This window comes from Otolemur garnettii, unplaced genomic scaffold (genome assembly GCF_000181295.1).
Source record: "Otolemur garnettii isolate 467f Iridium unplaced genomic scaffold, OtoGar3 scaffold00113, whole genome shotgun sequence".
NCBI lineage: Eukaryota > Metazoa > Chordata > Mammalia > Primates > Galagidae > Otolemur > Otolemur garnettii.
In genome coordinates, this window is record NW_003852508.1 from 2,010,079 (window position 1) to 2,035,916 (window position 25,838).

Genomic DNA, 25,838 nt, shown 5'->3' on the forward strand with positions numbered 1-25,838 from the left:
ATCAAGAGAACATTTTTTGTTATTTTAACTTTAAAAAATAATTCCTACATCCTGATTGAGAAGCTACCTTTGTTGACTTATTATTGTTATATTTTCCTCTAATTATTTAACCATAGTTTCTATCGGTTCTCTTAACACATTTATAATAGTTGAAGTCTTTATTAAATCCAATATTCAAGGACATTCAGAGACAATTTCTACTGACTAATTTTTTCCTAGGCATGAGTCACACTTTGTTACTTTATACACCTTGTCATTTTGTTGTTGTTACACCTAGGGATTTTAGATAATGTGGCAACTGAGTTCTGAACCTTTTTTCCCTTTTAAAGGTACTATTGTCATTTTTATTTGTTTTTATTTAGTATCATGCCTAGGGTAAACATGTGAAATCTATCTCCTCTGTGATTATGTTATCACTGATATCTCTGCTCAGTTTTTTTTTTTTTGTTTTGTATTGTTTTAATACTTAGTTTTATTTTTAAACCTGTGTCTCAAGGATTGACCCACTGAATCATTTAGTAGTCACTCTGAGATTGGACAGAGATTGTGTTCAAACACCTCAAGAAAGTAAGGCTTCCATCTCTGCTGATGAATATGTGAGTGGGTAGAGGAGCACATTCTAAGTTCAGTTTAAGAGCAGCCTGGGCAACACAGCAAGACCCCACCTCTACAAAAAAATCAGTCAAGCATGGTGACCTGTACCTGTAGTCTCAGCTACTTGGAAGGTTGATGTAGGAGGATCACTTGAATCCAAGAGTTTGAAGTTGCAGTGAGCTATGATCATGCCACTGCACTCTAGCCTGGGCAACAAAGTGAGACTCTATCTCAAAAAAAAAAAAAAAATCAATGTTTCCAAGTGTGCCCTGAGTTTAACTTTCCATAAGGTCTTTTCAAGTCTCCTGGTGCACTGATGCAACTTCGTAGTCAGTCAAAAGTATGTGAATACTTTATGCCTTTCTAAGGTCTTTCTTGAGCATGTGCACAGACTCATCTAGAAATACGCCTACCCCAAACACTACCAAAACTTCAAAGTATTTGAGCTGAGCACTAGCCCTCTTTTGCACCTTTGGACATTTAGATCCACAAATAATGCCAATGTGAATCGCCCACATTTCCAAGAGCTAAGACCCCTACAGACTGAGGGGTCCTTATAGCCTTATCACTGGTTGGCTTATCTCCATGCCAACGAGCTGGGGCAGAGAGGGGGTAGGGGATTGTGAGCAGCCTTAAGCTAGAATGCCACCAATTCCCATTATTCTTGGGGCCAACTGTCCAAGTTCAACAGTATAATATACTTCAAAGTTGCACTCTCTTTCAAGTGCTGAAATGTTACGTTAGAAAAGTAATGCACAAATACAAACTCTATAAAAATATTTGCATTGTTTGGACCAATAATTCCACTTCTATAAAAACCATTCTTAAGGAAATAATACAAAATATGGAGAAAACTCTGACTAGCATGTTTGTACAATGTTTTTTTTTTGTTTGTTTGTTTTTTTCCTCTGTGCAACCCACTTCAGTGCTAGCAGCCTATAGACACAGAGGCCAGGCAATGGTTCAGGGCCACAGTTTGCTCTGGCATGGGGTACTATGAGAGGCCCAGGTGTAAATCAAAACCCATGCAGGTACAATGTTATTTTTATTTCTAACAGTATGTAATTTAAAGCAATGTAAGTATTCCACAAAGCTGGATATTAGTGAAACTATGGTACACACATCTGAGAAATTACATAATCCTTAAAAGTTGAAAGCACAAAATGACTCCACTATAAACTTCCTCATAATTCTCCCCTTTGACAGAGGTTGCCAAGACTAACTTACTTAAGTTGTGGCAGACAACCAGTTGTCCCCTGAAGTCTATCTCACATTCTTCTTGAACATATAAACCAGACAGTTGGGCTCCACCTCCTAGACTCCTTCACAATTAGGCTTAACCATGCAACTAAGTTCTCACTGAGATGATGTGAGCAAAAGAGACAGTACAAAACTTCCTCTTCCCCTCAATGGCAAACTGTCCTAAATTTCCTCCCCTCCCTGCCACAGGCTTACGTGTAAATTGGTAGCAACTCAAAGACAACCATGACAAGTGGATCTCTGTATTACTTCATGGAGAATTGCTTCACCAGCCCAGACACATTCCCGTGCTATTAAATGACTGCAAAATAAAATGTTACTTTACTATAAAGACCAAGTACCTCACAAACCCATATTTTAAAAAGTATTCCATCCCCCAAAGCTACAAAATGGTTAGGAGTATCCAAAAATATGTACATAAACAAAGGAAATAAAATAATATTGTTATGGGGATAGGATTATGAATAATTATTCTTTACCAAACTTTCAGTGACATTATTTGAAATTACTCTGACAATTTTCAAAGCTGAAATTGTTGATTTAAACAACTAAGGCTGCAATTCTTAAAACAGAGTGAAAAAGTTTCAAAAGAGACTTAAGAAATGTTCATCCCATTTACTCTATCATGGTGTAAAACACGGATTCTCTGGCCAAGGTTCCAAATCCAAGATACTTGGTCTGCAATCAGCCATCTGTGTGCTTTAATAAGTAAAGAATTATGTACTTATGTTCCAAAAGGGCACCAGCTAGAGGCTTTAACCAACTAAGACTAGCTTCACACAACTAAGTAACAACCCTTTTTCTACTTTTTAAAAAATCTTTTTATCTTTTGTATTTGTATTTTTTAGAGAAAACAATGTCTCGATGCAAAGAGATATGGGAACCAGATCTAAAAAGCTTTGTGAATTTCCTCATCCAGCAGCTTCCTGCAACCCAAAAAACTAGAAAAGGATGAGAGGGGTCCCATTTGTGAGAAGCAGAACTTCTCATAAAACAATTTAAAGTTCCTCCCAAGAAACTAAAATAGCCCAAGCCAAAGAAAGCAAAATGAAGTTGAAAACTCTGCTGTCTTCTCTTATTTGAAACTATATAATCCCTCCCCAAATATAGCCAATTTACACAGTATCTTGGTATTTCCAAGGCTCCTAATAAAATCTAAGGTTTAAAGAGAAGAAAATGTGCATAACCCATTAACATATTACTCCTACAAATTTGTCTACTTGTAGGAGAAAAAGAGTGGTGCCCCTGACTCCCTAATAGTATATACCAGAAATACCTATTTCTGGAGCCGTGCTGCGCAATGAGAATCACTAGCCACTTTGGTTATAGAATTCCTGGAATGGTTCCAGTCAGCACTGAAATGTACCCTCAGAGTAAAATACATTAGATTTTGAAGACTTAGTACCTAAAAACTAAAATAGATCTTAAATAGATTTTCATTACATGTTAAATTATTAAGTACAGTGGGCTACATAAAGTATGTTAAATTTACTTTTACCTGTTTCACCTTTTAAAAAGTAGGTGTAAGAAATTACATATGTGGCCCACTTTGTATTTCTACTAGACATCAATGGTGTCACATCTGAATGAGCTGATCCAATTCCTAACAAGCAAAATAGTATAACCATTTCCCTTTGGTTACAAACAGGGTGTGTTGACCTGGGGTCATGTCCCACAGGCTACTAAAGATAAGGACTGCCTACAGTCATCTGGTTACTCAACAAGGTCCAACTTACCAGCATGACTAAGGCCCCAGAGACATATCCAGTCCTTTATGCCCCTCATTCTGACCAAGCCATCCAATAGCATTATGAGAATCTGAGTATTAGGCCACTTCAAGGGGCTCTCTGGAAATCCCTTGCCATTGTTCTAAGAATCAATACTGGCCATATTAAGATGACATGTTTCTTTAAAACAGAAATAACTACATGACACAGCAGGGGATGGGGCGGCAATGTGGCAAGAGGGAAAAGACGGAGGAGCCTGGACAGAGCAGAGAGCTGGACTCCAGCAGGCCTGGATCACTGACAGAATTTGATAAGGTTTGATGCACTTTCTGCATTTGTCAAATATCTACTTTGTGTGAAGTACTGGGCTTAACAAAACTAAGTAAACAATGTTGCCTCTTAAGAAGCACATCGTCTAATCAAACACACCGAAGTGAGAACAGATCAGCCCACAAGGTAAACTGCGTTAAGAGCTAATCCTGGGCTGAAACCTTAAGGACTGACATCAGAATTGTATAATAAAGTCAATTCAATCAGCAGACAAAAAGCTGAGGATATGTGAATCCAGGAAGCAAAAAGAAAGTCACAGACAAATGGGAACACAAGTGTTATAGGGATAAGATGATTTCAAAAACTCTTTGAAATGTTATATACATTTCTGCATGAGCTTCCCCCCCACCATTTGGGGTGCGTGTGAAAAGATTCACAGCATTAACAGGTTCTGAGGCAGTGATCTCCAATTTTTCAATGCATTTATTTATAAATTTTATATACACACACTTTTATGTCCCTATACAACATACATAAAATCAGGATATAAAAAAGTTAAAAATACAGATAAAATTTGAATCTTTTCGTTGTTGTTCAGAGGAAAACAAAATTCTAATCCTCCATTATTTATTTATTTAGAGACAGACTCACACTTCGTTGTCCTCAGTAGAGTGCCACAGTGTCATAGCTCAGAGCAACCTCAAACTCTTGGACTCAAGGGATCCTCTTGTTCAGCCTCCCAAGTAGCTAAGACTATAGCACCTGCCACAATGCCCAGCTAATTTTAAAGATAGGGTCTCCCCTCTTGCTCAGACTAGTCTCAAACTCCTGAGCTCAAGCAATCCACCCGCCTTGGCCTCCCAGACTAATCTTTTATTTTTATAGTTCAAATGTCTCTTTTCCCCAGCCCACCCCACTGCTCTAAGGTCCTATCATTAAAACAAAGAAACTTAAAGACACTGCTGATGGGAAAAGAGGGTGGAAAACCTCTACAAAGTTAATAAAACCACACCTCAAATGGAAATGGGCTGAGGCCAACCACCATAACCCTCAAAGTCACTTTCAGAAAGTTTCCCTCTGAAAATGAATTTGGAATATTTTCATTGTGACAAAAAAATTAATGTTGTTTCTACAAGTTTCAGGTAATCTATGTCCTGCTTTTACTTTCTGCTTGCCCTCTCCTATTGCAAGCCACTTAAAAATTCTTTAAAATGTTTCTAAGATACGAATTCTTAACAAATAAAAATAAATTTTAAAAAATAAATTCTTTAATAGAAATTTAAATATTTTACTCTACTGTTTTTTTCTCATCTGCTCCAGGTGACTGCCCCAGCCTCCCTCTGTCATCCTGCAACGTGCAGGTACAGGAAGGTCTGTAGGGAGGACGCTGGGACACTACAAGCTGAGAAATGGCGCAGACACCTTATCAGAAGTTCTCTGGGTTGAGGTTTCACTTTGGAAACTTCACAGGGTGAGGTATCCTCAGCCACTCGCCAGTCTTTTCTGTTCCTGAATCCTATAGCTGCCTGAAGATGACCCAACATGAATGACTCTGGCAGCCAATCTCTCTTGGGAGTATCTGGGCTTCTGGAAGAGAAGCCTGCACTGAGCAGGCACTGGCGCACACTTATAAAACTACTTCCTGTCACGAAGACATAGGAAGTTTATTGTTCCTCTGAATATAGCCAATTGGCAAACACAGATGGACTCCCAACTACCAGAATCTCTTTGGCTAGTGCCTAAATGGGAGTTGTTCCAGTTTCCTGGTACTTGGATGAACTACAAGGGGGAGATCTGGAGACACAAAGTGATAAACCAACTGTTTCCATTTCATACGATCATTAGGAAAACAGGTGAAGCAGTTCTGGTCTCTCCCATCCAGGAACTTTTTTCGAGAGCACCTGGCTAAATGGCTGCATCATATGATCAGTGCAAAGGGAGACACACAGGAGACTCTGGCTTTATCTGGGCCACTTCCTTCATGTTGTATAAGTTCTGATGTCACTTCATGAGGGCTATTTAAAGACAGAAGTTATGGGCGGTGCCTGTGGTTCAAAGGAGGTGGGCCCTGGCCCCATACGCCAAAGGTGGTGGGTTCAAACCCAGCCCTGGCCAAAAAAAAAAGACAGAAGTTATTATTTTTAGCTTTTACCTTGCTAAGAATAAATATTTACCTTCTTTTTTTTTTTGAGACAGAGCCTCAAGCTGTCATATTTACCTTCTAATATAACTGTCCTGGAAACCATTAGGGTTTTAGTTAAATTGCTTGTTATTATAAGTATAAAATAAAAAAGGAGGTGGCTACAATAGAACAAAATTATACAAATTTAAAAAAATTAAAGATCTTAGAGAAGTTGTCTAGATGGGACCTATTTTCCATTTAATTCTGTAGAGGTGTCACAAAATTAAAAATAATTGCCTAAGGATTTTTTTTACAAACCAGACCGTGCATCTTTGCATTTTCTCTTTCCAGCCAGCACCAAGCAATGGGCATCTCTCGAGACAACTGGCACAAGCGCTGCTAGACTGGGGGCAAGAGAAAGCCCTACCACAGAAGCGGAAGTATGAGCTGGGACACCCCACTGCCAACACCAAGATTATCCCCCGCCGCATACACACTGTCCATGTTTGGGGAGGTAACAAGAAACACCGTGCCCTGAGGCTGGATGTGGGGAACTTCTCTTGGGGCTCAGAGTGTTGTACTAGGAGAACAAGCACCACTGATGTTGTCTACAGTGCATCCAATAACAAGCTGGTCCGTACCAAGACCCTGGTGAAGAACTGCATCGTGCTTATTGGCAGCACACCATGCACTGCCCCTGGGCCGCAAGAAAGGAGCCAACCTGACTCCTGGGGAAGAAGAGATTTTAAACAAAAAGTTCAAAAAAATTCAGAACAAATATGATGAAAGGAAAAAGAACGCCAAAATAAGCAGTCTTCTGGAGGAGCAGTTCCAGCAGGGCAAGCTTCTTGCGAGTATTGCATCAAGACCAGGCCAGTGTGGCCGAGCAGATGGCTATGTGCTAGAAGGCAAAGGGCTGGAGTTCTATCAGAGGAAAATCAAGGCCTGGAAAGGCAAATAATTCTTCTTCTCTCTTAGTTCATGTAATGTGGTCATTATTCTAAAAAAAAAAAAATTTGTCTAAGCGGAGACTGTGTGCTGACTGCTTTAACACCAGGGGGCTTCGGCAGTACATTTGTTTTCAAATCATTCATTTTCAGTATCCTTTTCCAAGAATAGCAATTCCAAATTCTCAGTTCTAGAAAACTATTTATCCTGACACATATTTTTTTTTACCATGTATTAAAAATACAAAGAGGTAAGTCTTTATATCAAGTCTTTATGTAAAATCAATAGTTTGTTATTAACAAACAGTTAATTCAACATATTAAAAAGGCAAAGATCTTAATCAAAACAGTCTACTAAAAAGTCTACATGTGGAAGACTTATTTATAAAATATTGAAAACTTTCACTAATAATAAACTTGCTCCCATTACTACATCATTAAAGAGATGAAAGATTTACTATATGAAGATCTGGAAGTGTAGGTAGAATAACATCTTATTAAAATTAAGGCAAAAAATATTGGTAAGTCTGCCACAAATAAAAATATTCATTCTCATACGCACAAAAAGTGCCCTAAAATATACTAAGTTGACAAGAGAAAACCAGGAATAGATATAAACAATTCCTAGAAGACACAGGCAAACCTCATTATTGAGCTTCACAGACACTCCCTTTTTTTAAAAAAACAAATTGAAAGTTTGTGGCAACCTTGCATAGATCAAGTCTATTGGCACCATTTTTCCAACAGCATCTGCCTACTTTGTATCTCTGCGTCACATTTTGGTAATTCTCACAATATTTCAAATTTTGTCATTATTATTATATCAGTCATGGTGATCTATGATACTGGTCTTTTTTTTTTTTTTTTGGCAGTTTTTGGCTGGGCTGGGTTTGAACCCACCACCTCTGGTATATGGGGCCAGCGCCCTACTCCTGGAGCCACAGGCACCGCCCTATGATAGTGACCTTTGGTTATACTACATGATAATTGTTTTGACGTGTCACGAACTGCATCCCTATAAGAATTGAACTTAATAAATGCTTTGTGTATTCTGACTGCTCCACTGAACAGCTGTTTCCCCATTTCTCTCCCTCTCCTCCAGCCTCCCTATTCCCTAAGACAAAATAATATATACATTAGGTCAATTAATAACCTTACAATGGCCTCTATCTCTTCAAGTCTAAGGAAGAGTTGGATATTTCTCACTTTAAACCAAAAGTCAGAAATGATTAAGCTTAGTGAGGATGGCACGTTAAAAGCCCAGAAAAAACCAAAAGCTAGACCTCTTGCACCAAATAGTTAACCAAGCTGGTAATGCAAAGAAAAAGTTCTCGAAGGAAATTAAAAGTGCTACTTCAGTGAACACACAAATGACAAGTGAAACAGCCTTACTGTTGACAAGTTGAAAGTTTTAGTGTTCTGGATAGAAGATCAAACCAGTGACAATATTCCATTAAACCAAAGCCTGCTCCAGAGCAAGGCCCTAACTCTTCAATTCTGTGAGGGCCGAGAGAGGTGAGGAAGGTGCAGAAAAAAGTTGGAAGCTAGCACAGGTTAGCTCATAAAGAAGAATGAAAGAAGCCATCTCCATAACGTAAATGTGTAAGATGAAGAAGCCAATGTTGATGGAGCAGTAGCAAGTTATACAGAAGACCTAGCTAAGATCACTGATGAAGAAGGTCACACAATATACTTCCAATGTAGACAAAACACCCTTCTACTGGAAGATAACAACTAGGACTTTCATGGCTAGAGAGGAGTCATCAAAGACTGGTTTCAAAGCTTCAAGGGGCAGGCTGACTCCTGTTAGGGGCTAATGCAGCTCTTGACTTGAAGTTGAAGCAAGTATCATTTACCATTCAAAAAATACTAAGTCCCTTAAGAGTTATGCCAAATCTCCTCTACCTGTGCTCTACAAATGTAATAACAAAGCCTGGATGACAGTACCTCCATCTGCTTACAGCATGGCGTTCTGAATATTTTAAGCCCATTATTGAGAGCTACTGCTCAGAAAAAGAAAAAAAAATACTTTCAAAAGATAACTGCTCACTGACAAGGCACCTAGTTGCCCAAGAGCTCTGATGGAGATATACACGGAGGTTAACATTGTCTGCATACCTGTTAACATAACATCCATGCTGCAGGTCAAGGATCAAGGAGTAATTTCAACTTTCTCATCTTATTATTTTTTTGCTTTAAAATCTGATTTTGTGTGTGTGTGTTTGCAAAAAAAATTTAATAGAAACAAATGACATATAATCAAAAAACATTCAAACATAAAATCTGAGGGCTTTTAATTGAACTAATCTTATTAGTTAAGAACCCAAGTAGCTGGGACCACAGGCACCCACTACAATGCCCGGCTATTTCTTAGTTGCAGCCATCATTGTTGTTTGGCAGGCCTGGTCTAGATTCGAACCCGCCACCTTAGGTGTATGTGGCTGGCACCTTAGCCACTTAGGCCACATGCGCCAAGCCAGAAATAAATTTCTTAAAGTGATAACTGTCATAGAGAGTAAATCTTCTGATGGATCTGGGCAAAGTAACTTGAAAACCTTCTGGGAAAGATTCACTACTCTAGAAGCAATGAAGAACATTTGTGATTCATGGGAAATCACATATCACCATTAACAGGAATTCGGAAGAAGGTGATTCTAACCCTCATGGGTGACTTTAAGGGCTTTAAGACTTCAATGGAGGAAGTAACTACAGATGTGATGGACAAAGCAAGAGAACTAGCACTGGAGTCTGAAGGTGCAAGACGATGATGCTGGTGAAGATGTTGTGAACACTGTTGAAATGACAGCAAAGGATTTAGAATAGTTCATAAACTTAGTTGATAAAGCAGGGGCAGTGTTTGAGAGGACAGTCTCCAATTTTGAAAGTTCTACTGTGGATAAAGCGCTCTCAAACAGAAGCACATGCTACAGAGAAATCGTTCACGAAAGGGGAAGTCAACTGATGAAGCAAACTTCACTGTTGCCTTTTTTTTAAAATAATTGCCACAGACATTCCAACCTTCAGCAGCCAGCCACCACCACCCTGATCAGCCATCAGGCCTCAACATCAAGGCATGAGCCTCCACTAGCAAAAAGATTACAACTCATTGGAGGCTCAGATGATTGCCTGCATTTTCAACACTAAGGAGGTATACCTTAACTAAGGTATGCACTCATTGGAGGCTCAGATGATTGCCTGCATTTTCAACACTAAGGAGGTATACCTTAACTAAGGTATGCACTCATTGGAGGCTCAGACGATTTAAAAGTTACTTCAACGCATCTGTGGAGAAGTAATTCTAGTGGAGAAGGCTGTTGCAGGAGGCCAAACATGTCTTGGATAGGCAGCCTGCCCCTTGAATATAACACTATTGTACCCTTAATAAACTACAGTACAGTATAAATACAACTTTTCTATGAACTGGGAAACCAAAAGATTCATGTGACTCATTTTATAGTGATATTCATGTTACTGCAATGGTCTGAAAGCTGACCCACAATGTCTCTGAGGTTTGCCTACAGATACCAGGTCATTAATAATAAACATGTAAAGTTTAAAATCAGCAAAAATTCAAGAAATGAAAGTTAAAAATATTGGCGAAGCATAAACAGGCACTCAGATGCTACTCGTATAAATATAAATTGGCATCACCTTCTGGAAAGAAATTTGACAACATATTTTGATCTAATAATTACATTAGCAAATTATTTCAAATTTAAAATACATACATTAAAATGATTATTATAGTATTTCTGCACAGAAAAACATACTGGATTAAAATGTTCTAAAATGTTAAGAGTGGTTACCTCTGGGTGGTGAAACTATGGATAAAGTTTGCTTTATCCTATTTTTTTGTAAATTCCATGTATTTTATAACAAGCATACATTCACTTTTAGTCCCCAAAACTTCAAGTTACTTTTTAAAGGTCTCTCTGTCTCTCTTTTTTTTTTTTAACAAATATCACCCAGTTCTTCTTATAGAAACAAACAATAAGAATTTTCTATTTCTATTCCAAATGGACAGAACTCCTATTCTAATTCTGGATTTATACCTCCCACTTAACCAAAAACATCAGCCTCCACACCAGCACAGCAGAGCTCTAGTTAGACAGAGATCTAAGTTTAAATCCTAGAAATACCACTTATAGCTGTGTTACTTTGGGCAGCTTACTTTCTAAACCTTAGTGCATTCTTAAATAAGACTTACATATATTTAGAGATTAAGATAGCTCCAATATCACAGAAGGCAATTCAAAAATGGTATAAAGCTGAAGGTGGAATTTTGGAGGGAGGTGGTGGAGGGTGGCATTAAAAAAATGAAATTATAAAAATACAAATGGGGATTCATCCAAAGGAAAGTTACGGTGACATATGTTCTGACATGATAAGCATGAGACTGAAAGAGTAAGCTTTCCTTCCTCCTTCTGTGAAGAACACTTACTATGTGTCGTGCACTAGGGACACACCAGGAAACTGGGCAAACAGCTTTCCTGTTCTCCATGATGGTGGGGAACAGGCAGGGGTGCCAGGTAGAAACAAATAAATCAAGTTAGTGGTGTATGCCGTAAATAAAACAAAACGAGGCAATGGAACGGATAAGGGAATGGGTACCATTTCAAACACAGCAGTCAAGGAGTGCTCCTCTGCAATGACTGGGCTGAGACTTGAATGACAAGGACATAGAGTCTGAAGGAACAGTGCAAAGCCAAAGATGGGAACAAAGCTGGCAGCTTCACAGCCAACAGGGAGGCCACTGTGAAAGGAGATATGGATGAAGAGGTAGCAAGGACCAGATTACATGTGCCAGATCATGAAAAGGAGTTGGGATGTTAACTGCGATGAGAACATCTTGACACTCTCAGTAGACTGACAGGATCTCACTACCTTTTTAAAGTTACTTCAACGAATCTGTGGAGAAGTAACTCTAGTGGAGGAGGCTGTTGCAGGAGGCCAAACATGTCTCAGACCAGACAGGACTGATGGCACCAGATGTGGCAGAATAAAACAGAATTCCCACAGAGGCTGACTTCAAACTCTATCCTTGAAACCAAACACACAGACCTCACTGTAAAACATTCCCTGTTCATCCAGCTTCAAGGGCTATCACTTAACTTCACACACTACTTCTAATGAGAATGTGTACCAAAATGTATTGCAATTATGTATTTACCTGGCTTTTTCTCCTACTGGACCATGCCCCAAGAATGAACAAAGAGTAAAGGTAGAAACAATGTCTTAATCATCTTTATAATAAATACCTAGCAGAGTGCCTGGTGCATAAGAAGTGCTCAGTAAAGACTGGCTGATTGAAAGAGTAAACAAATATAGAACAAGCAAAGCCATTTGTAATAATGGTTTCCTAGGACTGCCATAACATATTATCACAAATTGGGTAATTTAAAACAACAGAAATCGACTTTCTGTGGAGGCTGGAAGTGTCAAGATCAAGGTTGCCAGGGCCATGCTCCCTTAGAAGGATTCGGAGAATCTTCCTATTTGGCTTGTAGATGCATCACCCCAATCTCTGCCTTCTTCTTAACATGGACTTCTTCCTTGTGTAACATAATCCCATATGATCTCACCTTAATTACATCTGCAAAGACCCCTCCCCTCAATTAAGGTCACATTCTGAGGTTCCTGGTGGACATGGTGACCCCATTCAACCCACTATACAATTCAACACCATAATGCATTGTCTTATGAAGTGGCAATCTTCCCACCTCCAAGGTGTTCGAGTAAGGCTGAATAGTCAAAATAGTCAACGGAAGGGACTTCTGCATTGTCATGATGTGCCCTTTAACCTCTCTAGTCTCAAAGTATTCGTTTGTATGTCATAGGGACTGATCTCTGTGGTCTCTCCTAACATTAATAGTCCATGATTCTGAGCTATAAGTTTTCTTGAGGACGTCTTAGTAAGATTTTGTAAATATATGTGATGCAGATAGAGACTCTCAATTATTTGAGTAAATTACGGCAGAAAGCTTACTTTCTCAGCTTTGAAGTAGGTAAATGTTTTTTTGTAAACTATCCACCACCACACTCCAATTATCTTCATCTTTCATTAAGAATGAAATGTATTCCTCCATAATTAACTACACAGTCATGTGCTGAATAATTACATTTCAGTCAACAATGGACCACACATATGTTGATGGTTCCATAAGAGTGTATCACTGTATTTTTACTGCGCCTTTCCTATGTTTACACATGTTTAAATACACGAACACCATTCTGTTACAATTGCATAGAATGTTCAGTACAATAACATGCTGCATGGGTCTGAAGCCTAGGAAAGTAACAGGCTATACCGTATAGCTAGGTGTGCAGTAGCTAGACCACGCAGGTCTGTGTGAGTATACTCTACTTGTTCATACAACCATAAAATCACTGAGCAATGCATGTCTCAGAATACAACCCTGTTAACAGCACATGCTTATACTTCCATTTTAATAAACTATGCCTCTGAACACCTACTATGTGTGAGGCACACTGGGATACAGCAGTAAACAATCCACTTCCAGCCACATACTTGTAAAATTAACTAACTAGACCTCAGTCTCTTTATAATTTAAAAATTCTACTTAAATGATATTCTAACTAACAGACACAAGTATTCTTTTAATGGGAAGGTTCGAAAAAATACCTTTGATTTCTGATTACAAAAAATTATATATGCAGGGCAGCACCTGTGGCTCAAAGGAGTAGGGCACTGGCCCCATATACTAGAGGTGGTGGGTTCGAACTGGCCCCGGCCAAAAACTACCAAAAAAAAAAGTATATATGGCCACTGCTTTCACAAAAGTACCAAGATAATAAAAACTACCAGAAATCTCACTACCCAAAGATAGCCATTGTAAACATCATACTGAGCAACCTCCCAGATTTGAGTGTATTCATACACTAATACATCTATCTTCTGTAATTTTGTCCACAAATATGGATATTATGTGGAAAGTTGCCCCCCTCCAAATTGTTATGTACATCTCTCCATGACAAATACAGGTATATGGCATCATTGTATTGGACACAGTTTTCTGTTGAATTAAAATACCATGATTTAAATAATCCTTCACTGACGAGCACTGAAAATAAATCCAAACACCCATCATTACCGAAGCCACAAATTGTTACCCAAAATCTTTATCTTATCAAAGTTTTGTGATTTACCCCTTTGGACAAATTCTAGCACTGTAGAAAGAGTAGCGTTCACATTTAAAATTTTCATTTGTATTGTAAAGACCTCTGTCCTCTCAAAAGGTTGACTCAAATGATGCTTCAACTCCATATATTAGAGAGCAATACATATTTTCTCACATCCTTGCAACACTGAATTATGTTAGTCTTCACCAATATGAAAATACACTTCGGCCAAAAGAAAAAAATCTTTTATTTACATTTCCTTTATTACTAAGGAAGTTGTACATGGTTTCATACATTTACACTTCGTCTTAGAACTGCTTTGAGTCTTCTCCCAATTTTCTACTGAATAGTCTCATTTTCAGGAATTTGATGGTATTACACTTATTAAAAACAAATTTTTTCACTTTACTTTTTAGAATAACCTCATTGTTTTTTTCTTAAAATACATGTTCACTACGAAAAAGTCACACAAAAAGGAAAGAAAAATTTCAATGAAAAAAAAACTCCACCATTCACCATTTCACACATAGTAAATACACAAAATAATGCGGTATGAGCTCTCTGAATATTAGGAATATTAACTCTAATTCCAAAAGGTGAAAATCTTCATTCAGAAGTTGATTTTTAAAATACAAGTGAGAAATGTCTTTCTTTATAAAAGGTTATCCCTATTAAGTTGCACATAAGTCACATTTTAACAAAAACAAATGTTCTCTTCCCAACTGACTCATTATACTTTCAATGTCTTAATTAGAAGTAACCCAGATATTTTTAGAGTTGAGTGCACTTGTACTTTAACTTTTTCAAATAATGACCAGTCCATAAACGGATGCCTAAATGTATTAAAGACACACCACTCAAAGGAATAATGCTGGGTAAAGGAAGACCGCGACTGAAGGAAATCCTAAAGATTAATCCTTTTATAAGGAAGCAAGGGATACAGTGAGAAAAGCAACCAGTTACAAGTTGGAAGGGCTAAGTTTAAAGCCCTACCTTCTCCAGTTTCTAACTGTGTGATCTTGGACAAATATAATCTGTGAAGTGTTGGGAATGGAATTACTTACATAGTCCCTTTCAAGCATTAATGTACTGATTCGATTATCAAAGGAGGCCTAGAATGATGAAGTATGGAGACCCAAACCCAGTACCAATCAAATACCAGAGGGAAAAACTGATAAGAATAAGATGTTATTTCCTTAAAGCTATGGAGAATGGTAAAATACAGCAACCAGGTGGAATATAATAGACTACTGAGTCTGCATGGGTCAAGTTCATGAGGGTAGAGAGTCTCAGGGGAAGACATTTTAGGGCCTCAATTTCCATATATATAGTTTCCTAAAACCATTCTGCTGATACAGCCTGTCAATTTTCCTTTACTTCACCTCCTCTGCCCCACTGCCACTTCATAAAATAAAACTGTAATTCTTCATACTTTCTGAACTTACTGTGGAATACTGTCTCAAATCTATCAACATCTGGAGAGCTGAAAGGACACGTCAAGTATCATGTTGAGAAAGTTAATTACCCTGAACACTGGGTATCAAATCCTTTTTCAGGTCAAGGTTTATCACCATTTCCACAAAAATGAAAGGAGAATCAAATCCAGGTGCTACTTGATAAAGCATTAAAATAATTTTGCTGTTTTATGCACACAACTCAGAAGATGGGAGATATTACTAATGTAAAGCTGTGTTTACCATCATCTACTAAAATTTGCAAATGAGGTTTCTCAATTGTTTCAATATTAAAGTAAAAAAGGAACAGAATTACCAGGCACTGATTAGATTTTGTTATTCACATATGTTGTTTTGATTGTCTTCTGGCCATGACTGCATTGACAACTCAGTCTAAATAAATTTGACATGGATGCTTATAAACAGAAAATTTTAGTATTTTTAAAATAGTAATTGTGTCCATAAAACTTAAAATTGGGTGACTGCTCTATAATAAAGCACCTTTTATTTCCACCTACTAAATTCATGAATTTACTTTCATTGCAGAAAAATAGAACATGATAAAACACTTTCACATATAAAAGAATACATTAGGATAATAATATGTAGAGAAAGTAAAATGAAAATAAAATCCAAAGAGAAAAGGGAAGAATGCAAAAATCCTGTGAAAATTAAGAGCTTTAAAAAAAATGCATTTAAAAAAATGGATAGGAGACACTGAATTTCTAAAAATCCCCCTGGATACATTTTAAATTGTGATTGAAACAATACACCAGAAGTGACATGATGTACACATACTGAAATTTAGGTGAAAAATTCAAGACAAGTGAGAAAGTACATAGTTTTGGTTTTCTAAGTTCTTTCAAGAGATAATAGGTGAAAAATATTTTGAAAACCCTTGTAGTAAAGGCCAAAATATATCATAAGCCCTGACCTTCCTCCTAAGATATTGCCTTCTAGACATCCTTTATTGCAGGCGTCCTCAAACTATGGCCCGCGGGCCACATGCGGTCCCCCGAGGACATTTATCCAGCATGCCAGGTGTTTTTGCCACCACTGCCTGTCCTGCTTAGCAGCCAACTCAATCCCGGGGCCCGCAGTCTGGCCCTCCAACGGTCTGAGGGACCGTGAACTGGCTCCCTGTTCATAAAGTTTGAGGACCCCTGCTTTACTGGATACTATCCAGATACTTTAACTCAACATATTCAAAGTAAGCTTATTACCTCCCTCCCTCCCTCCACAAATACACAAAGAAAAAAAGAAAGAAAAAACACTTGCCTCCTCCTCCTATCTGTATTTTTATTACAGTTTAATAATCTCCCTGGTCTCCCAAACTAAAAAAGTAGGAATATTTTTACCCCCAAAACAAATTGGTTCCTAGGACCAAATTCCTAACCTTCTCTCTTGCTCTTCCTTTCACCCCTGTTCAAGGTCTCTTCACCAGCTCTCATTAATAATAATAATAACAATATAGTTATTAAGCATTAATTAATATAATTTACTTCCCAGTATCTCCCACAGAACATGAAACTACCTTACAGCAATCAGAGCTATCCAAGCACATCTGTTAGGCATATGATTAATTGTGTTGCCCAAAGAATTATAGAATCATGAAGTTGGAAAGAACTAGAAGAGTCAATCCCTTAAGAAAATACTTATATAATGTCTTTCAACATGGTGTCTGGGACTATCACTGACTGAGAATTTATAATCTCAGATATCTAGGTATAGATAAAATTCACTTGACTTTTTATCCCTAAATTATTTGGGTTAAGAAAGAGGTTCATGTTAATAGAAAAACACTGATGAAATTACATAAAATTCTAAATAGTGTCCCAAGTACCCATAAAGTCACAATACTCAGGGAAAATGGGAAATTGCAGCTAAATGTACTTTTATTCATTACAAATTATTTATAAACTATTCTCTATATTCTACAAAATAACTCTTTGTAAATTTTGAAATCTAACATTTCCCCCAGATGAGTTAATTGTTATTCAAATTTTTCAAAGCATTTTAGTGGTATACAATTTAGAAATAATAGTAAAATTCATTTAGTCATTGAAAACAATGCTATTACATATACTTTAAATTTTTGAAAGCATGTACATGGTTATGTAATATAGAAATAATGAAACATACTATAGTCCATAATACTATATTTTATTTACCCATATGTAAATTGTTTTCAGTTTTTTACAATGATAAACAATGAAATGAATAAACTTGAAGATTAAAATCTTTATCTACACTTCTAGTTATTTGCTCAGATTCTCAAAATTAAACCAGAAAGTATTAATTTTTTATTCAATTGTCAACTTTTCAGAAAACGTACAATTTATATCTCACTAGCACTGCGTAAGTGTAACCTTTAAGTACCACATTCTTTTACTATACATTTCTCTGATACCAGTGAGGTTAAGCAGGAGATCTCCCTTTCCATTTCCCTGCTGTTCCTAGCTACTGGGCCTTATTCTACCCTCTGAGGCAGCATCCTTTTACCACGTAGAGGTGAAAGGAAGAAGAGAGAACCCATGGGCTTTAGAGCCAGCCTGACCTAGAGTTTAACCCATTTTCACTATCTAGCTGTGTTACCCTAGACAAATACTACTTATTTAATGCCTGAAAACTCAGTGTATTCATTCCTCAGTTAAAAAAAAAAAAAAGAGAGTAATACCCCTAATCTCATTTTTGCAAAGATTAAGAACAATTAAAGTATCTGGCATGTAGGCGTTACTCCAAAAATGGGAACAAATACAGTTGACACTTGAATACCAGGGGTTTGAACTGTGTGGGCCCATTTATATGCAGATTTTTTCAATAAATATGCTCGGAAAGTTTGTGGAGATTTGCAACAATCTGAAAAAACTCTCAGACAAACCACCAACCCTGAGATAGCCCAACCAACTCATGCCTCAGCTTATTCAGTGTAAAGATGAAGAAAATGAAGAGCTTTTTGATGATTCATTTCCACTTAGTAAATAGCAAACGTATTTTCTTTTCCTTAGGATTTTCTTAACGTGTTATTTTCTCTCACTTTATCATGAGAATACAGTACATACGGTATGTAATACATATAACATACAAACTGTGTATTAAATGCTTATTCTTCCAGTCAACAATAGGCCATAGGCAGATTTCGGAAAGTCTAAAGTTGTGTGTAGATTCTCAGCCATGCAGAGCTGGTGGGTACCCTTTACCTGCGTGCTGTCAGCTGTGATTATCATGACTACCACCAAAGCAAGACTACTGCATCTTCACTAAGCACCATGTGCTAAGTATGTTACATGGTAGTGAGCTAGAATCTGTTCTACTGAAAACAGAATAGAAGAACAGAGTAGGCTTTGCTGAAAATTAGATATCCAATTAACAATTTTGTTTTCTTTCCCACATTCTGCCTGTCCTGCATTGCCTTGGTCTTCTCCCTCAAGCCATCATTTTCTGAAAAATGAAGAGCCATCCTTACCAGCAGGTGGAGGCATGGAACAGCAATCCAAAGTCCCTGCTGAAAGAAAATTGTAAGACAAGTTTCTGATGCCAACCGGAAAATCAGGGGTACAGCTCCCCGACAAAGGGAACTTGTCAGCAGCCAAAACAAAGCTCTGCAAGCTTAGAGGACTCATCTACAAACTCAGTTTTTGTTCTTTTCCTAATATGCTGATTCAATGAACACTTTAATAACTGAATGCAAATATGCAAACAGGTCATTTACCTGTGAATAACCTTTAGAAAAGCATGTTTGGCAACAATATAAAAATCAATAAAGTCTATGTTAATATTAGGCAAAAACAAGTAATTTAAGGGGGGGGGAATAAACTCTAAACTCTTTCTCAATTTGAATTAATCATAAAAGAAGATCAGTTCATAACCAGAATTAAAAAGTTTTGAATTATTCTAAATGAGAAGATTTAAAATTAATTGCTGAAGTGTTTTGGAGTGGCTAAAGGGTATTTTTAATAACGACCAGATCTGGAAAGATCTTTAGTTAAGTGACTTCTAGCAAAATTAGAAACAGAGTTTACATAAACATGTATAAACATAAACAAATGTGATGCACACAGTGAAATAAAGAAAATTCAGAAAAACAAAGAAAATTAAATTTCTTAAGAGGATCTACACGCAATAAGTCGTCTGCACCATGTAAATTTACTAGGTATCTTTAGTCCAATTAAATAACTATTAATGATCCTAGATAAAACATCAAGGAGCTAATCTACTTCCCCTTCTTTCTTCAGGGCCTCCTTTCTCAAACTTGTCCTTATATTCATCCTCAGAAAAGAACCCAAATTCTCTAAATTTATTCTAGCCCTTTTCAAGGAAGAAAAAAGAAAGAAAAAGTCGAAAATTACCTAGGAAAGAACAGATGGCACATCTCCCTCTTTCCACTCTATGTGAGCTCCCTATCTTCCTCTGTCCTGTAAAGAGCTTAAGGGCTTAATATTTTTTCCCTCTTGCAGGACATTTACGTTTAAAAAAGAATTCCTCAGTAGATAGTGCGTATGGCAGACAGAACTCTAGACCTAGCACCAAAGCAGCAAAATCTGGGCCTGCAGATCGCATCCCTACTGACGTGTTCCTGACAACCTCTACACCAGCAATTTGAACTCCTTAACAATCAGAACTACACTCCTACACCACATACACTATAGGTTTATATTAATACTATGTTTGAGCATGTTTTTGAAATATAAATATAGATTAGCTCAGAATGAAAGTCAAAGCATGTAAAGTAATAAATTTAAATCAAAGTATAACAAAGGTCCCCAAAAAACATGTGTTGGGGAGTGCGCAGGAAGAAAGGTCTCAGAAATGTAACCACTCCCCTTGGGCTATCCCACTGACTATCTACCCTATCCCCTGTATCAGCTTCTGTCTGTAGGTTTATAAAGAGGCAAACTACTCTGGCTAACAGTAATTCGGAATAATGCACATTTATAAATTGATTTTGGATATATAAGAGTGCTTATAAGTGAGCACAGGATATGCAAATGAAATTTCATAGGCCAAGGCAGAAGGAGGCAGGAGGATGGCTTGAGCTCAGGAGTTCAAGACAAGCCTGAACAACATAGTGAGACCCCCCCCCCTTACAAAAATAGAAAAAGTAAGCCAGGTGTGGTGACTCATGCCTACGGTATCAGCTACTTGGGAGGCTGAGGCAGGAGGATTGCCTGTGGGCAGGAGTTTGAGGTTGCAGTGAGCCATGATGATACCACTGTATTCTAGCACAGGCAACAGAGGAAGACCCTGTCTCAGAAAAAAAAAACAAAAAACACAATACATAACAGAGAGAATGCAGATAGCAGAAATGACACTCCAGAAAGTATATTCTTGTTTAATACAATTAAAAACAAGCTCAGGGTACCATGAAGTAGGAAAATGTTTATAAAATAATATCTAAATAATATATGATTGGAGACAAAAGGGATATGATCACTTATCTTGGTACTGTAACAGAACAGAACCTTTGAGAAAAATCAAAATATGTTCTTACCTTTTGATCCAACCTAGCAATTCTATTCTAAATACTTTATCAAACATGATGGAATTTATTAAATAAAGTTTTGCATACAACAATAAAAACCTGAGAACATAAATGTTCAACATTCAGAGAATGTGTTGCTGACAGATCAACATGACATCCCTCTAATGTTCATTGAGACTCCACATCCACTCTGCCAATACAGTAGCCGTATGTAGCCATTTAAATAAAGTTATACTAAAAGTTCGTTTCCTCAGTCAGATGAGCCATATTTCAGGTGCTCACTAGCTACACATGGCTAGTGACTATCATGTTGGATAGTGCAGAAAACATACCCATCAACACAGAAAGTCCTATTGGATTGGGCTGCTCTGCATATCCATGTGGGCCATCCTCTCTCCTCCTCCGCCTGCATTTACCCACCCGTCTAGAAACATCTGCTTAAATTTTGGTCTTTGGCCTAAGCCTCAACATCTTGCTCCAATTTAAGCCAGAAGTTTAAGTATACCTTCCTGTGGTTTCATTACACCATGAAAACTCCAATATAATAATTATACCACATACAGGTATAATCACACTATTTTTCACATCACAATCCTCTAAGTTACCTGAAGGAGGAACCAACTTTTACCCAACCAACTGTGAACTATTCTGGCACACACAGGGCCTTGTCACTTGCCATGTATTAAGAACACTGCTAAAAAAGACGAAAGCAGACATAATGACCACAGCTGAGAAGTGTTCATCTATGAGGAAGATAATGCACACAAAGGGAACTTGGTTAGGCTGACAGGCTTATAAGTAATCTTTTGAGAAACTACTACACGTTGACTATTCCGTCACAAATGCCTGCGACCATAAGTATTTCATTTTGAATTCTTTCAGATTTTGGAATATTTGCATATACATGAGGTATATTGGGGATGGGACCAAGTTTAAACATGAAACTCATTTATGTGTCATATACACATTATGCCCACACCCTGAAGGTAATTTTATAACAATATTTTTAATGACTTTGTGCATAAAACAACAAAAACAAAGGTGTCACTATCTGTGGGCAGTCTGTGGTTGTCCTCACTCTGAATTTATATATTACCAACAAGCAATCATTTTCTTACACTTACTCACACCTAACTACTTAACAGTCAACAATATGATATACAGTGAAAAGTAATGTGTTCAGGGTAACTAAGCAGCACAGTGGTATCACCAGAATACCTGTGTCAGTGTTACGTAAACAACAGTCACAGCAGACAATAGCAGGCTTTCAGTCTCTGTGTTAGTGCCAGAAAGTGTCAAATTATGGACATTCTGGTTTTCAGACTTTTGGATTAGAGATGCTCAACTTGTAATTCTTTACATTCTCTCAACACCTAACACATGGAGGCTCACTCACAAAAGGTGCTCTTTGAGTAAATATTTGTGAAACAATTTCTTTAAAAAAAGAGGCCGGGCGTGGGGGCTCACGCCTGTAATCCTAGTAGTCTGGGAAGCCGAGGCAGGTGGATAGCTTGAGCTCACTGGTTCGAGACCAGCCTGAGCAAAAACAGAGACCCTGTCTCTACTAAAAAAAAAATAGAAAAACCGAGGCAAGAGGATCGCTTGAGTCCAAGAGTTGGAGGTTGCTCTGAGCTGTGACATCACAGCACTCTACCCAGGGGGACAGTTTGAGACTCTGTCTCAAAATAAATAAATAAATGAAATTTTAAAAAAAAGAATAATAAACAGGCAAATGTTAAATTAGAAATCAACTGCAGCTTATTATTGTATAATAGTCGTATGTTTACATGTTAGATCCCAATATTTTAATAATAGCACATATCATAGCTATGATCATTTTTTAAAATTAAACCTCAAATTTCCAAACCAAATGAGGTTTCCAGTGCACAGGAAATCTGACTGAATCGGACTGAAATAATCCCAAGTGCAGTGCTCTGGCAGGCCCATCAACACGCTAACTCAACTTCTACATTTACCAAGCACCTACTTACGCAAAGCACCATGCATACAGTGATGAAAAAAGACAGTTTCTGCCTTCACAACATTTTTTTTTCCAAGTAAGAACTTTACTCTGAAAGACAAATCTTTAAATTCAGCTATCGATAACAGATATCCAACGCTGGCAATGAATGGGCTTCATTTATTATGCCTATTATTCAAATAACTCCGAAAGACTCCTATTAACCATTTGGAAAAAGTAGTATATGACCTAGTTTAAAACAAAAAGTTAATGCCTCATTTACTTGGCCTCCTTGGAAGAGCTGGTGTTCCACATAAATGAATTTTCCAGATAGCTCAAGCTTGTCTATTTAAGCACCAACACTTAAACTGTTTGGCATGGCAATCTTTTTTTTAAAAAACAGTACAAATCTTTTAACTTTTAAAAACAGACTCTGTTAAACATTATTCTAATAATTATTCTGTTGTACAGCCCTCACGGCCCTAAACTAAATGTTCCCAGGGTACCTTTTAAAAAGTTGCGGCTTTGAAGTTTTTCTTCTGTTCCCTGGCTGTTGGCGTCAGCTGTCAACCTTTGCTATCAGTGTGAACAGACTACAGCAGCCTCCCACCCCACTTCACAAATTTGCGGCTACTTGGAAAACAAGTTTGTCAGAATTTTGCCTAAAACGCAGGCTTTGAGAGAATCTCCAAAGTCATTCTGGCTGCTCAGAGTTTTCTGGATCTGTTGAGAGTGTGCAGTTACCAAGTTCTGAACCAAGTTTTGGATAAATGAGTCTGTGCTATATCTTGATGCTTTTACTTTGTTTCCATACTAGAAGCTGATGCTCAGTCAGAGATTAATTTCATTACCTATTCTCTCATTCATCAAACATTTACTAAGTACCTACTACAAGCTGGGCTCCAATCCTATGGTAAAAATAAAAAACGAAAAAGCCTACTATTTGAACACACATTAAAGTAGAAAATCTGTAATTAAAATAACTATTCTTACTGTCTTTTAAAAAAGGGAAAAAAATTTTAAAGTCTGGTCAATGAAATTACAAAGCCATCTAAGCTTTTTATAATTTTTGTATCTTTAGGCTTAGGAAATAAAAATTCAAGGGTAAAGAAAGCATTTTATTCATCCAAATACTTACTTTATAGACCTCTGAATAAGATTCCAAGGTTTTCCTGCCTCCTTTTTTTGCTACTAAAAATTCCCATCTAGCCCTAAAGAAATCAATATCAACATATGCTGTATTACTAAATGATATGGAAATTCCTGATAATGATAAATATTATCTATCTCAGCATCCTGGTTTTACCTTCATCATAATATTGATCAGAAAAAAGTGTTAATTTAGGAAAATTTCTGCTTAGAGTTTAAGAAGTTCCTACATATTTCACTTTGACATTTAGAAATTTTCTTAAAGTTTTAAAGGTTACTGGTAAAACATGCTATAGCTTTATCTGCCACAATCATCTCTTTTAAATTCCATTACCCATTTAAATCTAAGGCTAGAAAATGAGTCAAGAATGAGTAGAGCTTAAAATTGGTCTCCGTGGATTAATTAAGACATCAGGTAAACCCCCTGGCATCAGGCTTCTTTTAATCCCTTGGAATCTTCCTTCTCCATCATTTTCTCCTCAGGGAGCACGAAAACTTCACTGGTACTTTATGATTTTAAAATGACCAGTGATTGCCTTTATTATGTAGAGAGAACTGGAAATGAGTTATCAGTCATGTGCCTGCTTATCTGGGAAAGTAAAATAATATTTAGAGGTGAAAAAAGTTTCTACCATTGAAACCCTTTAATTACTACTAATAAAAACCTTTTTCAGCAGTGCATTAATATCCCTTCAACGCTAATTCTGGAGCCTTAAAATGCTCCAAGCAGTACTAAAAAGGAAGATCACAGATCTAACCTGCAAAATAAATGATGTAATATTATTTTAAATGCCACTCAATATTGTGGTAATTTTTACAAGTCTGCTCTGACCTCATTAGTATACCACTCTACACTCTATACTGTGAAAAAAGTCTCAGTTTAATTAAAAAGGAAGAGAAACCCAAATAGTATAGGCTCCTGCTTTCTCAACAAACACTTCAGGGAAAGAAGCAAATAAGAAATATCTAATGTACACATATTAAAAGTAAAATCTCTACTGTGTGCTGCCCATGCTACCTGTTTAAGAAAAAATACAGACCTTGCTCAAGATACAATATAAATGGAGAGAGAAAATATATTTTTATAAAAGATAAAATATTAACCAAAAAATATATATTTGATTTAAAAAGTGATCATCAAGACAACTTCTGGCAGCAGAAAGTGAGGGCACTTACTTCAGATGTAAACAAAATTCTTTTTGTTTTAAGTCTGGTAATCAAAATTAGTCAGAACTAAGGAGCTGGGCCAACATCATCACCATACAAACAAATTCTCAGGAGCAACTGGTATTGGATCATTCAAAACAAAGTCTTCCAGTGAGTGCTCATCAGTAGTTCCCCTCCTAAAATCTCCTTATCTAAAACAAAACTGATTCCTCGCTATGAACTTTGCGGACTTGTTCCTCTGATACCACTCAAGACCCACTCACAAAAACGAAAGAGTTGGGGGGGAGACAGCAACCGGCATCTAGGCCCATTGTTCAGAAAGAACCGCAGGACCACGCGAGCACCGCGGGAGCTGGGGGAGAAGAGGCGCGAACCCCGCACAGGTGGAGAGGTGGGTGGGTGGGTTGTTTGTGTGTGTGGTGGGGGACAGGTATGGAGGGCGGAGGGAACAGGTGTGCTCGGGGGTCACAGCTAAGGAAGAGGGACCCAACTGCAGACGCAGAAAACAAGGAAGAAAATCATTCCTGCAGCTTCAGCTGGGGGGGGGGGTACGGAAGGTGACGGGC

The 25,838-nt window shown here is 37.4% G+C and overlaps 2 pseudogenes; one reads left to right on the forward strand and one right to left on the reverse strand.

Annotated features, from left to right (window-relative positions):
* Window positions 1–1,500: 1,500 nt before the first annotated feature.
* On the reverse strand, window positions 1,501–1,623 carry LOC111727604 (annotated as a pseudogene).
* Window positions 1,624–6,337: 4,714 nt separating this feature from the next.
* Window positions 6,338–6,934, forward strand: LOC100960400 (annotated as a pseudogene).
* Window positions 6,935–25,838: the final 18,904 nt, after the last annotated feature.